Source organism: Notamacropus eugenii, chromosome 3 (assembly GCF_028372415.1).
Source record: "Notamacropus eugenii isolate mMacEug1 chromosome 3, mMacEug1.pri_v2, whole genome shotgun sequence".
Taxonomy (NCBI): Eukaryota; Metazoa; Chordata; class Mammalia; order Diprotodontia; family Macropodidae; genus Notamacropus; species Notamacropus eugenii.
In genome coordinates, this window is record NC_092874.1 from 195,553,194 (window position 1) to 195,566,511 (window position 13,318).

The window sequence follows — 13,318 nt, forward strand, 5'->3', positions numbered from 1 at the left end:
TGCTGTTCCTCATTTAATGGACATTCATCTTGTTTATAAGTCTTTGCTATCACAAAGAAGGCTGCTGTGAATTAGATGACTATAGGAATTAAAGAGGATATTTTGTAGAACTGTACAAAATAACAATAAAATTTCCTTGGAAAATCAAAAGGGAATTAACGAGAAAATATATGCATGAAGGGGACAAAGCATTGCCAAACCTGAAACTATGTTATAAAGTGATAGCCATAATACAAAACAAAACAAACCACCATTTGTTACTGGTTAAAAAATAGAAGAATACATCAAAGGAAGAGACTGAAACAGAAATAGGACAATCAAAAATAGTAGTCCCAGTGTCTGCTAGTCTCAAGAACATAAATTGCAGGAGAAGGGCTCTCTTTTCGATGAGAACTGTTGAGAAAATTAGAGAGCATTTTGCCAAAAATTAGGCTTACACCGACATCTTATATATAGTTCAAAAGGCTCAAAATATGTACATGACCTAAATATAAAAAGCTGCACCATGAAAGAAAAATAGGAGAAAACTAGATCAGGAGCTTCTCACAAGTATTGATAGGGGAAAAATTCATAACTAAACAAGGGATAAAGATTATCAGAAAAGACAAACTAGATAATCTATTAAGAAGCATTTATGAAGTGTTTATTATGCGTCAGGCATCATAAGTACTGGGGATAAAAAAGAAAGGTGAAAATTCAGTTTCTTCTCCCAAAGAGCTAATAGTCTAATGGAAGAGATGATCTATAAACAGCAATGTAGCAATGGACTTTCTGTCTCTCTCTCTCTCTCTCTGTCTCTCCCTCTTGTCTCTTTCTCTCTCTTTCTGTACACACACACACACACACACACACACACACACACACACACACACACACACACACACACACACTATAAAAAGGGAAGTAAACTCAGTTGGGGCCCATGAACTAATAGCATTAGATAATCTCTCCACTAGTAGTAGAAGGGACTGGAAGAGGTCTCTTGCAAAAGATCTGATCTGAACTCTGTTGAAGAAAGCCAGGAAAGCCAGAGGGAGGGTGTTCCAGGCTTGGGGGACAGTCAGTAAAAAGGAAAGTTGCGAGGTGATATTGTGCTTAAAGAACATGTAAGAAGGTCAGTGTTGTTAAATTGTAAAGTGTGTGGTAAAATGTAAGAAGACTGGAAAGGAAGAAGGAGTTGAGTTGTTAAAGGCTTTAAAAGCCAGAGAGAGGGTTTTGTATTTGATTCGAGAGGTAATATTCAGTAGAGTTGGTTGAGTTTTAAAAGCTTTTGCATACACAAAATCAATACAGGTATCATTAGATGAGAAATAGTAAAGTGGGGAAAAAATACTTCCATCGACCGTTATCAGTAAAAGTCTTATATATCTCGACACAGATATATAACATCAAGAGCCATTCTTCAATAAATAAGTGGTCAGAGAATATAAAAAGTGAGTTTTTGAAAGAATCACAAAATGTAAATGGTCACATGGAAATCTGCTCTAAATCATTACCAGTAAGAGAAATGAAAATGAAAAACAACTTTGAAGTTTTATCTCATACCATTCAAATTGACGGAGATCACAAATGGGAACAGTCAGTGTTGGAAGGACTGTAGAAAACTAGTCACAGAAGCACATCATTAGTGTGGTTACAAAATGGTCTAACTGTTCTTTATATATAAATTTGGAATTATGTAGGAAAAAATGACTAAACTGCTTGTACCTTTTCACCCAGCCATCTTATTACTGAGCATTATACCTGAAGGAAGTTAGAGATTGAAACAAAAGGTCTAATATGTTTTTACTCTCAGTTTTGCTTCAGTAAGTGTATTTAGTCTCTCTGCCAAGTGAATTCTTTGGTACAACATTGAGAAGGGGAGCAAGATTGGCAGCTCAAGTGAGGGCAAGTACATCATAATCAAGGAAAACTAGGTATTATTTGGATGAATTTATTCTACTAGATTTTAAACACAAAATTCAAATCACTAGAGCAAGGCTGAGAACTGTAGAGTTTATTCACACATGTGACCTGGTAGCTAAAGGCTGGAGTTAGGGTTGTGGCTGGGGCTTCACAGGTGCCTGGAGCATTTAAGGAGGAGGAAGGGCTGTAGTCCTGTAGTTCTGAGGGCATTTTCAGCACAGGGGAAATTCAGTTCACTGGACTTTAAAAGTAGACTTGCCTGACAGTAGATTTGGTACAGGAATAAATCTGATGAGAAGGCAAGTCATCTTGGCCCTGCTACATTTTTTTTCCTCAAGGAGAGGGTTCCAACACAAGACACAGGATAGGTGGTATTGGTGGTCACCACTGGCTGCTTACAGTTGTTACCTTTGATCAGTGAAGGCAGATATGGGATAGATCCTTGAGAAAAGCAATGACCAAGGTGGAGACTCTCGGGTGGAGATGGAACCAATACATAGCAACTAAGAAACAGACCAAACAAAGACAAAGACAGAGCAAGACTAGCCTGGACTGACAACTCCTAATACACGGTAGCTGGTGAGAATCGACCAGGAAACCAAATGCAACTCCTTGGCTTTACTTGTGCCATGATGGGACTTCCCCTTTTCTTTACTTGTTTGCAGAACATACCCTGGAAAGTTCTAAACCTATAATTCTTTACTTATTCTTTTCCCCCAAACCTACTCTCTCAGAGGTTTGAGCGAGATGAGTGGGACTGATAATTTCCTTACAGTTTTTATTTTACTATGTAAGCCTGAGGGACCCTGAAAGGTCAATTGTCTAAATTTTACAAATAAAGTTGGTTACCTTCCTAAAAACTTCCTAGACAAGTGGGCATGGGAAACAGAGTGAAATAGAGATTTCACATAATTGTATTTCCCCTTCCCTGAGCTAAAACAATATCAAGTTGGAGCGAGAACATGATTTGAAGCTAAGAGATATCTAAGAGTATGTAGGCAGAGTGAAAGCTGAGAAGCAACTGGGAAAGGGCAGCTGTCATGGAAGCCTGGGCAGGCGCACTGGCTCCTCCTCTGACAAAATCACTTGTCCGGTGGTTTGAATACAGTGCCACCTGCCGTCAAAATTATATACTACACTCTCTTGCTGGTTAATTTAATTAGTAAGGTCACACAGCCTGCTTTTCTGTAGGCTTGCAGAAAGTGGAACGTAAACCTAGGGTGGGCATCTTACTTCCTCCCTGGGATCCCACCAAATGCCCGGGAAGAGTACAACAGAGTCACAGATGTAAGGCCTGGGTTCAACCCTGTTGCCTTTGGGCAAAATTGATTTAAGAGCAGAGAAGACCTGAATCAAGTAAGTCCAAGGGTGTGGGGAAAGGTATTAACTGCATCATACAAGCTCCAAGGGGAGCTTTTCTTTATGACAGGCATTTCCGAGTGCTTTTCCAGTACCCTGGCCCAGTAGACGGCTGCTGGAGGGTGGTGGGGAGTGACGTTTCTGTTCTGTCTGCTCCCCACAAGTGTCTTGTCTCTTGTGACCATCTGGTACCTGCCCTAGAAGTCCGTTTGCTATGGTAGCATGCTAATTTAGCTTATCCTCTATAGATGAAGAAAATGTATGGTTTAACAGATACTTGTGAATGAGCCCTCAAAACGTAAGCACTGTATTACAGAGCCTGGTTTCATGCCTAGATTTTTCTTGCTTTCTCGGCTAGTGGCATCCTCTCAGGAAACCTGGGATAATGTGTCATCTATTACAATGAGATTCTTGATTCTATCCCTGCCTGTCTCCTCTGGGAGCTTGGCTCCTCAGTCACTCCTTCTCTTTGTCTCATCTTCAACCTCTCCTCATCTACTAGCTTTTCTCATCACCTATAAATGTGTGGTAGTGGGGCCAATGCTTCAGCAAGGCTTTTTATAATGTCTGGTTTCTGTAGTTCCATAGCATTTTCTATTTAACGGTATGATTTATATGATGTTATGATTTTGCTTCTTAGAATTTTGTAACTACAAGTGATAACTTTCCTTATTCCAAGGAATGAAGATCAATTAATAGTACATTCTATAATAGATAAGCATATATACATTTTAATATAGATATTTTCACAAGTGGGCAGCTAGGTGATGCAGTGAATGTAATATTAGGCCTGAATTCAGAAAGACTTGCTGCATGTCAGGGGATGAGGAGGGCCCTAGGTTTATCTCAGGAATTTGAGTTCAAATTTGGCCTCAGATACGAGCTGTGTGACCCTGGGCAATTCACTTAACCCCATTTGCCTCAGTTTCCTTATCTGTAAAATGACCTGGAGAAGGAAATGGCAAATCACTTCATTATCTTTGCCAAGAAAGTTCCAAATGGGGTTGTGAAGAGTTGGACACAACTGAACCACCACAACAAAATATTTTATTAGAGTATAACATGGAACTGACCAGTGACCCCAGCTCTTAACCACATGCATGGAGCACCCAGTTGATACAATCCCATGTAGATTTTGGTGCCAATGTAAACATTCTGCAAATCAAATCAGATCAAATGGGATAATATTTGTAAAAAAAAAAAAAAATGCTTAGAACAGTGCCTGACACATAGTACGCACTATACGTTTATTCTGTTCCACTCTGCAAATGGTTCCAGTCTGCTAATCATGAGGCAAAGAATTCCCTCTTTGACTGGCTGGCTACCTCTCAAGGGCTGAAGTATATTCAAAAAGCTCAAGTCAAGTAGAATCTGCCCCTTTGCTTGGTTTGACTCGTTCCTGACTGGCAGCATTCTGGTGAGAGAAGAGGGACTGCATTGTAAAGAGATAAACCTAGGACCTTCCCCATCCCCTGACATTCAGCAATTCCTCTGGCCTGAGGCTGGCTGCAGAATCCCAGTGTCCTAGGGGTATCCCTGGGAGGTTAAGGCATCTTTTTCTAATGTTACTGGTTTGAGCCCCTTTTCTGGTGTAGTCCCCTCACTGTTAACCACCAGAGATTAATGCCACAGCTCCATTTAACCAATTAACAGCCTTTCCGAAGGCATCTTTACTTTGAAGATATAGTAAGAAGTACAAATTTCTCCCCTGTCCCAACCCCAGGAGGGCATGCTCTCCTCTTTTCTGCCTCACTGCACTGTAGGCATAGTGGGCTCATATTTCATGATGTTTTTACACAGTATTAGTCCTTCCAAGTCATGTTCAAATGCAGTATCAATTGTTAAATGAATCCTGGTTTCGACTAATCATGGGTTAGGTCCCAAAGACCTCCTTCAGGCACTTACAAAGCTGTAAAACTTAGCTTTGACTCTACACCCAGACCTCTATTTCCATTCTCCTTCACCTAAAATGAAAGAAAAATTAATATGGCAAAGAACTGAGGCCACATCAATCAATCAATAAACATTTTTTAAGTACCTACTCTACACCAGGCTCTGTGCTAAGTGTTAAGGATACAAAAAGAGGAAAAAGACAGTCCCTACCCTCAAGGAACTCACCATCTAATGAAATGGGGATGGCCTGATTTTTCTCTCATTACAACATCATCTCTCTTTTACAAGAATGCTATCAGCCAAGAAGTCAAACCAAATGAAGTGACAGTCTGGTCATCTACTGCCTTTGAAATGTACTCTTTCTGCTTATGCAGCCAACCAAAGAAGTGTCTCTCTTCTACATGGTTAGCAGATCAGAACCAGTTACAGAATGTCTGTTCGCGCTCCCAAGTCCACCTGGGATTGCATCAGCTGAACACTCCACACTTGCTTATACATGCTGAGCTCATCAGCCAGTCTCGTGTTTCATAAGTAAGGTTATTATCCCCTTGTTAGTATCTTTGTGGTTTGAATTTATTCACTTCTCCTTTGGAATCAGAGTTAACATTTCACATGTAGAATCCCAGCAGATGGGTAAAAACCCACAACTGCCTTTATGGAGCTTTTGATTTCCCTTTTGAGAGAACAACATAAGGTCATTGGTTATTACTTGATAATTGGTATGTATCTCATGTTAAATGTCCCTTATTTTTTTGCTATTACCCCTAACATCACCCAAGAGGAAAAGAGAATAAGCATTTATATAGTGTTTACTATGTGCCAGGAACTGTGCTAATTGCTTTACTAATATCTCATTTGATCCTCACAACAGCACTGGGAGGTAGGTGATATTATTATCCCCATTTTATAGTTGAGGCAAAAAGAGATTAAAGAATTTGCCAAGGGTGACACAGTTAGGAAGTACCTGATGCAGGGTTTGAACTCAGGTCTTCCTGAGTCCAGACCCAGTGCTTTATCCACTGCGATCACCTAGCAGCCCCTAAGTAGTCTTCCCTTCTTTACCCAACATCAGTACCCATCTGAACTTAGCCCTGTACTTTCTGGCATCATGGCAAAGATCTTCCATATCCCCCGTTAAATCAAGGAATATTCCACTCTCATATGCTCATCCCCCTCAACTAATTACCCTGTTCAGCAATTCCAAAGCCTGGATCTGGAAGTAGAAGTAGGAAATAAATACCTTGCTGTACCAATCAGCATCACCATTCTGGAACTTCCAAAAAAAAAAAAAAAGGAGGAGTGAACATCTCTTGTGAACAACAAAGATGAGACTTTTCCTATATTAAAGGGGAAAAAAAGCTTGGAAGGAATCTTTGGAGCTGTTATACCACCACAACTCGGGGTGTTACCATATCATCACCCCAATATGGACCCAGACTTAGAGGCCCACAATAGCTCATTCTTGTCTCTAGTGGGCTATAAAAAATATCATTTAATAATCTCCTTTGGATACGTAAGTCTGTTTTTTGGCTTCCTATTCCCCTTTCCAGTCTGGATATTTTAATAACAACATAATCAGTCATTTGGAAAGGCATTTGGCACCAAATAGAGGAATTAAAATGGGTAGGACAAACTGATAAAGCTCCTCCTCGTTTCTAAATTCCTTGCACTTAGAGAACCCTCATTTCAATTGCTGCAGTGAGTGGCCCTAATTTACAGGCCTAGATCTTTCCCATTTTAAAAAATTTGTTTACTGAAAGGACATCAGGAAGAATCTGAAAGCATCACTGGGCCTGTAGCATTGGAAGTGTCTTAACCACATATTAAGTATGTGTGTGTATTTCTCCTTTTGGGAACTGTGTTCTCTCTTCATGATGATACTGTGTGTATCTGTGGGAGATTTAGGGGGGAAATGTTTTATTGTTATAGCTCTTATCATGCCATTTCAGCAAATGCCTTCACTTGGAATTAATTGTATTTCCTGGCTAACTGGAGAACAAAGTACAGAGACTGGTGAAGGTTTATGAGCAATAGTGTTAGGAGTGAAGACCTACAGAGTACTTTGAACCTGGGGTAATTATTTACCACACCTTCAAGTGCAAGCATGCATGGGGGGTGGTATCCTAGGGAGGTCGCTACATTGCTGTATATGGGACCTTTATGTCTTCGATCTTCTTGTGATCAAAATGTCAGAAGGTGTAAATATTGAAGTGCCTTTTCTCAAAGCAAGGCAAATTATTTTCCAAAGCGTTCAATTTAATTAATAACGCTGCCAATGGGATATTTGTGTGCCATCGTAGGGAAATTTAAAAGACCTTCTGATGGAACTTGTCCTCTGAGGAAGAAAGGAAGAGATGAGCACAGAGCCTGGTGCCAGGGTAGAACTGTGGTGCAGCAAAGCTAGTAAAAGGACATTAGTCAGGGCAGAGAGGATTTCTACTACAGATTGAGATTGCTGTTTGGCTCCAGCTCTTAGGTTCCATTGGGAAGGGCCAGAGTAGAGAATAGTTCTTTAGGACTCAAGTTTGACCTAGCCTAGGTAAGAGGAAGAGGACTCAGTCTTGGCCCCAGCAAACTATTTCCCTTGATGCCAATAGCAAGAACTTTTCACAGATTAATCACAACAGACTCTGCCCAGAAAGTAGGGCAGGCAGTTGTTGGATAATGGTTGGAACCATATATAAGATATGGATGGGCTCCTCTACTCAATTTTCCCTTGGAAGGGAGTGAGAGCAGTCATTCATACAGGACAAGACAGACAGGAACAAACTTTTCTGGCTCACATCGTGGTGGAGTAGCCAGGGAAGCAGGAAGACATGGTTGAAACTGTTGAGATTCAGGGTGCTTAAGATCCCAAAATACTGACACACTGGGCCTGCGGAATGAATTCGACTCGAGCCTTCTTTCAGCCAAAGTAAAAAAAAGTTTATTAAAGATTTGCCGAATTGGGTTGACTCTTAAGGAGCCTAAGCATTTGTCATGCTTGCATTGGCTAGATATAATTTAAGCTAGATTGAATCTGAGCTAGATTGAATCTGAGTACCTTCATGGAGACGAGATGGATCTTATATATACAAAAAGACTGTGGAAGGAATCTGGGGGTGGTCTAGTAGTTCAGGGGTTCCAGGAATGGTCTTAATGGGAGTGGTCAGTAGCCTGGGGTATCTAGAGGTCTTGATGGGAATGACCAGTATCCTGGGGTGAATAAAAATCCTCATCTTTATGCGGATATAAAGATCTTTATGAGGATCTTGATGGAAATGGCTAGTAGCCAGGAGAATGGGATTTTGATAGGATCAAGGGTGGGAAGTATAATAGAGATTTGGGCATGAGACTGCCAGATCAAGGGAAGATTCAAGGAGAATTCAAGGAGGTTCCCAGAGTCTATACCCCATAACTCTTGGCCTCAAACTTTTCTGCCAACTTGGAATTTGTGTGGGGAGAGAGAGTTTAGTGCCAGGTTGTACCTGGAAGGATTGAAGGAACCATACTCCTCCCCTTTTCTGCCTGCTTAGCTGCTTGTCCTAAGTCATGAGATCGGGGACTGATGCACCAGAAGGACCAGTGCTGAAAGAGTATACGGAGTAAGGAGAATTGGGTTCTAATCTTGTCTGCAACACTAACCTTGGATATCTACAATGAAGAGATTTGATAAGGTGGTCTCTAAAGTCCCTATAAGCTCTAACAATCTATGAGTTTGTGATCCCTTTGACTCCTCCTCAGCTCAGTTTCAATTTTAGTAAGAGTTGATTGAAACTTTTTTTGTGTGACTTTGGGTAAGTCACTTCTATGTGTTGTAGTCTCAGTTTCCTTCCCTTTAAAATGAAGGAATCTGATTTGATGATCCCTTCTGACTATTTAAGCTCAAATATGATATTTTAAGGTTTTTGCCTTCAAAATCTCTTTCAACCCCTCACCAAAAGCATATTTAAGGATTATGACAATTAAAAAATTTCTAGACATGATTTCTGGGTCATTTAATCATTTTATTAATAAGACCAGCATGTTATTAATAAGAGAATGGTCCTCTCTGTTAGATCAAAGATAATCATGGCAGTAGGCTCACAGTTTATATACCCTTCCAAGAGCAGGTGCTCAATGAGGGGGCTGACTGAGAGTGACATCATGTGACCCTTGGACAGAGAAACTATCACTACATTCAGACTTCCCCTAACCTTAGGCTGTCTAGACAAAGGGATCTGTCTCCACCTAAGTTTGAGTAGAACACAATGGGCTTCCCCATTTTAGATTAAATTCCTTGTAAGATTGGGTGGGGTCTGAACAAGAGTGAGGAGAGTTAAATCAGTTTCATTATCAGTCATGTCCTACAAGAGACTGAACTTAAAATCTGAACTTTGGAAGAAGTTGGAAAAATCTCTCCAAGATATTGGTTATTAACAGTCATTTTTCTGAACGTTATTGCTCCCCACTCCACCTTCTTTCTAGCACACAAGATTCTTGAATTGAAGAAATAACTGGCCATAGCACCAAATTATAAAGAATAATTGGTTAAAATGGTAAGCTGCCAAGTGAGCTTTCTTGAAGTAGGAGTGGGTAGCCTCCCATAACAGCAGCATTGAAGTATTCTGATGTTTCTGCCTAAGAGAGGTCAGCTCACAATATAAGAGTTTATGAGGTCTATGTGACCCCAACTCCATTAAGGTTGTGTTCATGGCTCCTTCCCTTTGAATGGCTTTTTATAACCATTTTCCCAGGTACTGTTTGTGAAATTTCCTCTGGGTACTGTTTGTGATATGTCCTCCTAGCTACAGCTGAATTCAATGGTTCTTCAGTTTCTTGATAATTCTTCAGACACGGTCAAGGGATGAGTGCTTCAATATTCTCAAGAGAGACCTTTGCTCCTTTCTGACATATGATGTGACCTATATACTTGACAGAGGCTCTGGAGAACTAGTGCTATGAGCTTACATCTCTGGACTACTGGCTCCTAGTAGTCTTTCCTTATGCTCTTCTATATCTTTCCTACAATATGGTATCTTCAAGCTAAATGAACACCTCCAAGAACTTAATCCCTAACCACTTTCTCCATAAGTTGTTGAAAAGTTGTAGGGGCCGCAGAAAATGGTGAGTGTTCTCAAAAATTGGTAGAATTCAACAGGACAAATGAATGCTGTCACCTTATCTTCTTCTCTCATGACACTCTAATCATACTCACTGGGAAAGTCCAACACTGAGAATCACTTGGAGATTCTTCCTCAGATGCTCCTTCTATTTTGGGGCAATTGTTGTGAGAAACAGAGGAAAGAGTTCTGTTTCCACAGAAATGACACGTACGCAGTCCCAGCTGTGTAGGAAAGATAGCAGGATGTAAGTCAAAAGTAATTAGTTCCAACCAGAGCTGTGACCTAGCAGAATTAGGCTTCTGATACAGTTAAAGGTCAGAAGCTTTCATGTATGCTTAACGAGCTGTTTAATATTAACCCACATCTCCCCAGGATGGAGTAAACGAATTTGAATGCATGTGCAATGCATGACAAGGGAGGGGGACCACATCTAGGAGAAGAACTTGGAACAGGTGGTTCAGGAAGTTGTATCCAGTCAATGGGGAACAGGGGAGGGACCTTGAGGTTGCGAATGAGAATTAAAAAGCTGGCTTCACCCAGTATGCTAGGTGTCATCCGGTCTCTTTTTATCTCTTGCAAGAGAACAATAAATAACAATCTTTCTTCCTGAATTCATTAATGGCCATGTGGGAGTTTTTGGTAAGATTCTGACATTGTAGATTCTCTAAATGCGAACTTCTTTGGAACCATTCCTGAACCAGAGGGTTCAGTGCCTCCTTGATGCTCTCTTCCTGCACAATCCTCTCTCTTCTTGTAAATATTGTTGAAAAGGGATGTCCAGCAGTTCAAGGCATCTTGAACTCTCAACACATTGTATTGATTTGTTGAGGTTTAGGGGTGCTAGGACCCCAAAAAGGACACAGGTCCTGTCCAAATGAATTTGACCCAAACCTTCTTTCAGTTAAAGCAAAACAAGTTTTATTAGAGATCTACCATATTGGTCAGACTCTTAAGAATCTAAACATTTGTATTGCTAATGCAAGTGGATCAGAGTGAATCCGGGCACTTTCATGGAAACAAGGTGGATCTTATATATAGAAAGACTGCAGGAGAGATCTAGGCCAAGTAGTCCAGGTGACTAGAGGAGGGGTCTAGGGAGGATCTGGATGGGAGTGGTCAGTAGGCTGCAGTGGGTGGGGTCTAGATAGGGTCAAGGTTGGGAAGTAGCAAGAGATGATCCTGAAGTAACAGACAGGACTGGGCTAGGTTAGGGGGTAACAGAGAACTGGGAGATCGGACATCAACATGAAAGGCCAGTTGAGAGGATTATCGCCTCAGGTTAATGCCAGAGACTTGATCAAGTAGGAAAATTCGAGGAGAGTTCAAGGAGGCTTCCAGAGCTTGTACCCTGTCAGGTCCACTTTAGTTTCTTATTCTAAACCTGATATTCTGTGCTCCACCTTATTTCCCTAGTCTTTTCCTGGGCTACCACTATAGGTGATGCAAAATATGGACTTTAGGACTCTGGGATGAGGTTGATTAACACAAAGGTAGTTCCTGTGAAAGTTCCTGTGTAAGTTCCTATGTAGTGAAAAGAATGATGAATTTGGGGCCAGGAAACTTGGATTCCATTTTCGACTCTGTCAACTAGTACCTGTGTGTTCTTGGGCAAGTCACTTTACTTGTCTTAGTTTATCTGCAAAATGAGACCTCCAAAATCCTTTCTAGTTCTAAATCCAATATTCTCCACTTCTAAAAGACCATCTTTTGGAGACTGTTCTAGAAAAGTTTGGTTATTGAGTTTGATCATTTGGGCCAGAACACATATTTTTTATCCTCCTCATGCACTCATAATCTCACTTCCCTTACTTAACTGCTTCATTGTGGATCCTTCTATTTTTCAGGCATTGGAGATATTCTTTTTTTTTAAATTAAATTAAATTAATTAATTAATTTTTAGTTGTCAACATTCACTTTTAAAAGACTTTGAGTTCTAATTTTTCCCCTTGCGCCTTGTCAAGATGGCATGTAATCTGATATAAGCTATACATGTACAATCATATTAAACATTTCCACATTAGTCATGTTGTAAAAGAAGAATCAGAACAAAAGGGAAAAACTGTGAGAAAGAAAAAAAGCAAAAATAGGAGAGAAAATAGTGTGCTTCAATGTGCATCCAGACTCCATATTCTTTCTCTAAATGTGGGGTAGCATTTTCGATCATGAATCTTTTGTAGCTGTCTTAGATCAATGCATTGGTGAGAAGAGCTAAGCCCATTAAAGCTGGTTGTCATACAATGTTGCTGTTACTGTGTACAATGATCTCCTGGTTCTGCTCACTTCACTCAGCATCAGTTCATGTAGGTCTTTTCAGGTTTTTCTGAAATCCACCTGCTCATCCATTTCTTATGGAACAAAACTATTCATATACCACAATTTGTTCAGTCATTCCCCAGTTGATGGGCATCCCCTCAATTTCCAATTCTTTGCCACCACAAAAAGAGCTGCTATAAATATTTTTGTACATGTGGGTCTTTTTTCCTTTTTTATGATCTCTTTGATATACAGACAGAGTAGTGGCATTGCTTGATCAAAGGGTGTGCACAATTTTATAGCCCTGTACATAGTTCCATTAGAGAGATTCTAAAGATGAACTTTTCCCCAAATGATTCCTGAGTTGGAGGGCTCACTGTTTCCGTGATTCTCCTTTCCATCACTATGATCTTTCTTCCTATAAGTTTTCTCAAAGGAGACCTGGGTTGGCAGTATATTAAAATGCTGAGGCACAATTTAATACTTACACTACTCTGTCAGTCCTTTAGGTAGTCCCAATCAATACCAATACTCCAGAAATATTTGCTTTTGGTCTCAACCTAAAGCATCTACCTTGTCACTGATACCTGTAGCAGGGTTAAGCAATGTCAATCCACACATATAGCCAAGCTAGGGTCATCTCTCTATACTTACTACTAGACTTGTGGCTATGAGGACAAAATGAAATGATATTTATGAAGCACTTTTTGCCAAATGTGAGTATATACAATCTACTTCTACTAGTGGCAACTCCCATGGATACTGGGGATTCTTGATATCTGGAAAAGTGGAATAGAGGGCAGCCCTCTATTTCAGAGTATCCA

At 40.3% G+C, this 13,318-nt stretch overlaps 1 protein-coding gene across 4 annotated transcripts in view; it reads left to right on the top strand.

Moving 5' to 3' along the window:
- The first annotated feature begins 3,063 nt into the window (after positions 1-3,063).
- CLSTN3 (calsyntenin 3) overlaps positions 3,064-13,318 on the top strand; it is a 65,153-nt gene continuing 54,898 nt past the window's right edge. For all 4 annotated transcript variants that reach the window (XM_072653867.1, XM_072653866.1, XM_072653868.1 and 1 more), the window contains exon 1: positions 3,064-3,261. The gene's annotated coding sequence lies outside the window, so the exon portion shown is untranslated. The remainder of the gene's footprint in view (positions 3,262-13,318) is intronic.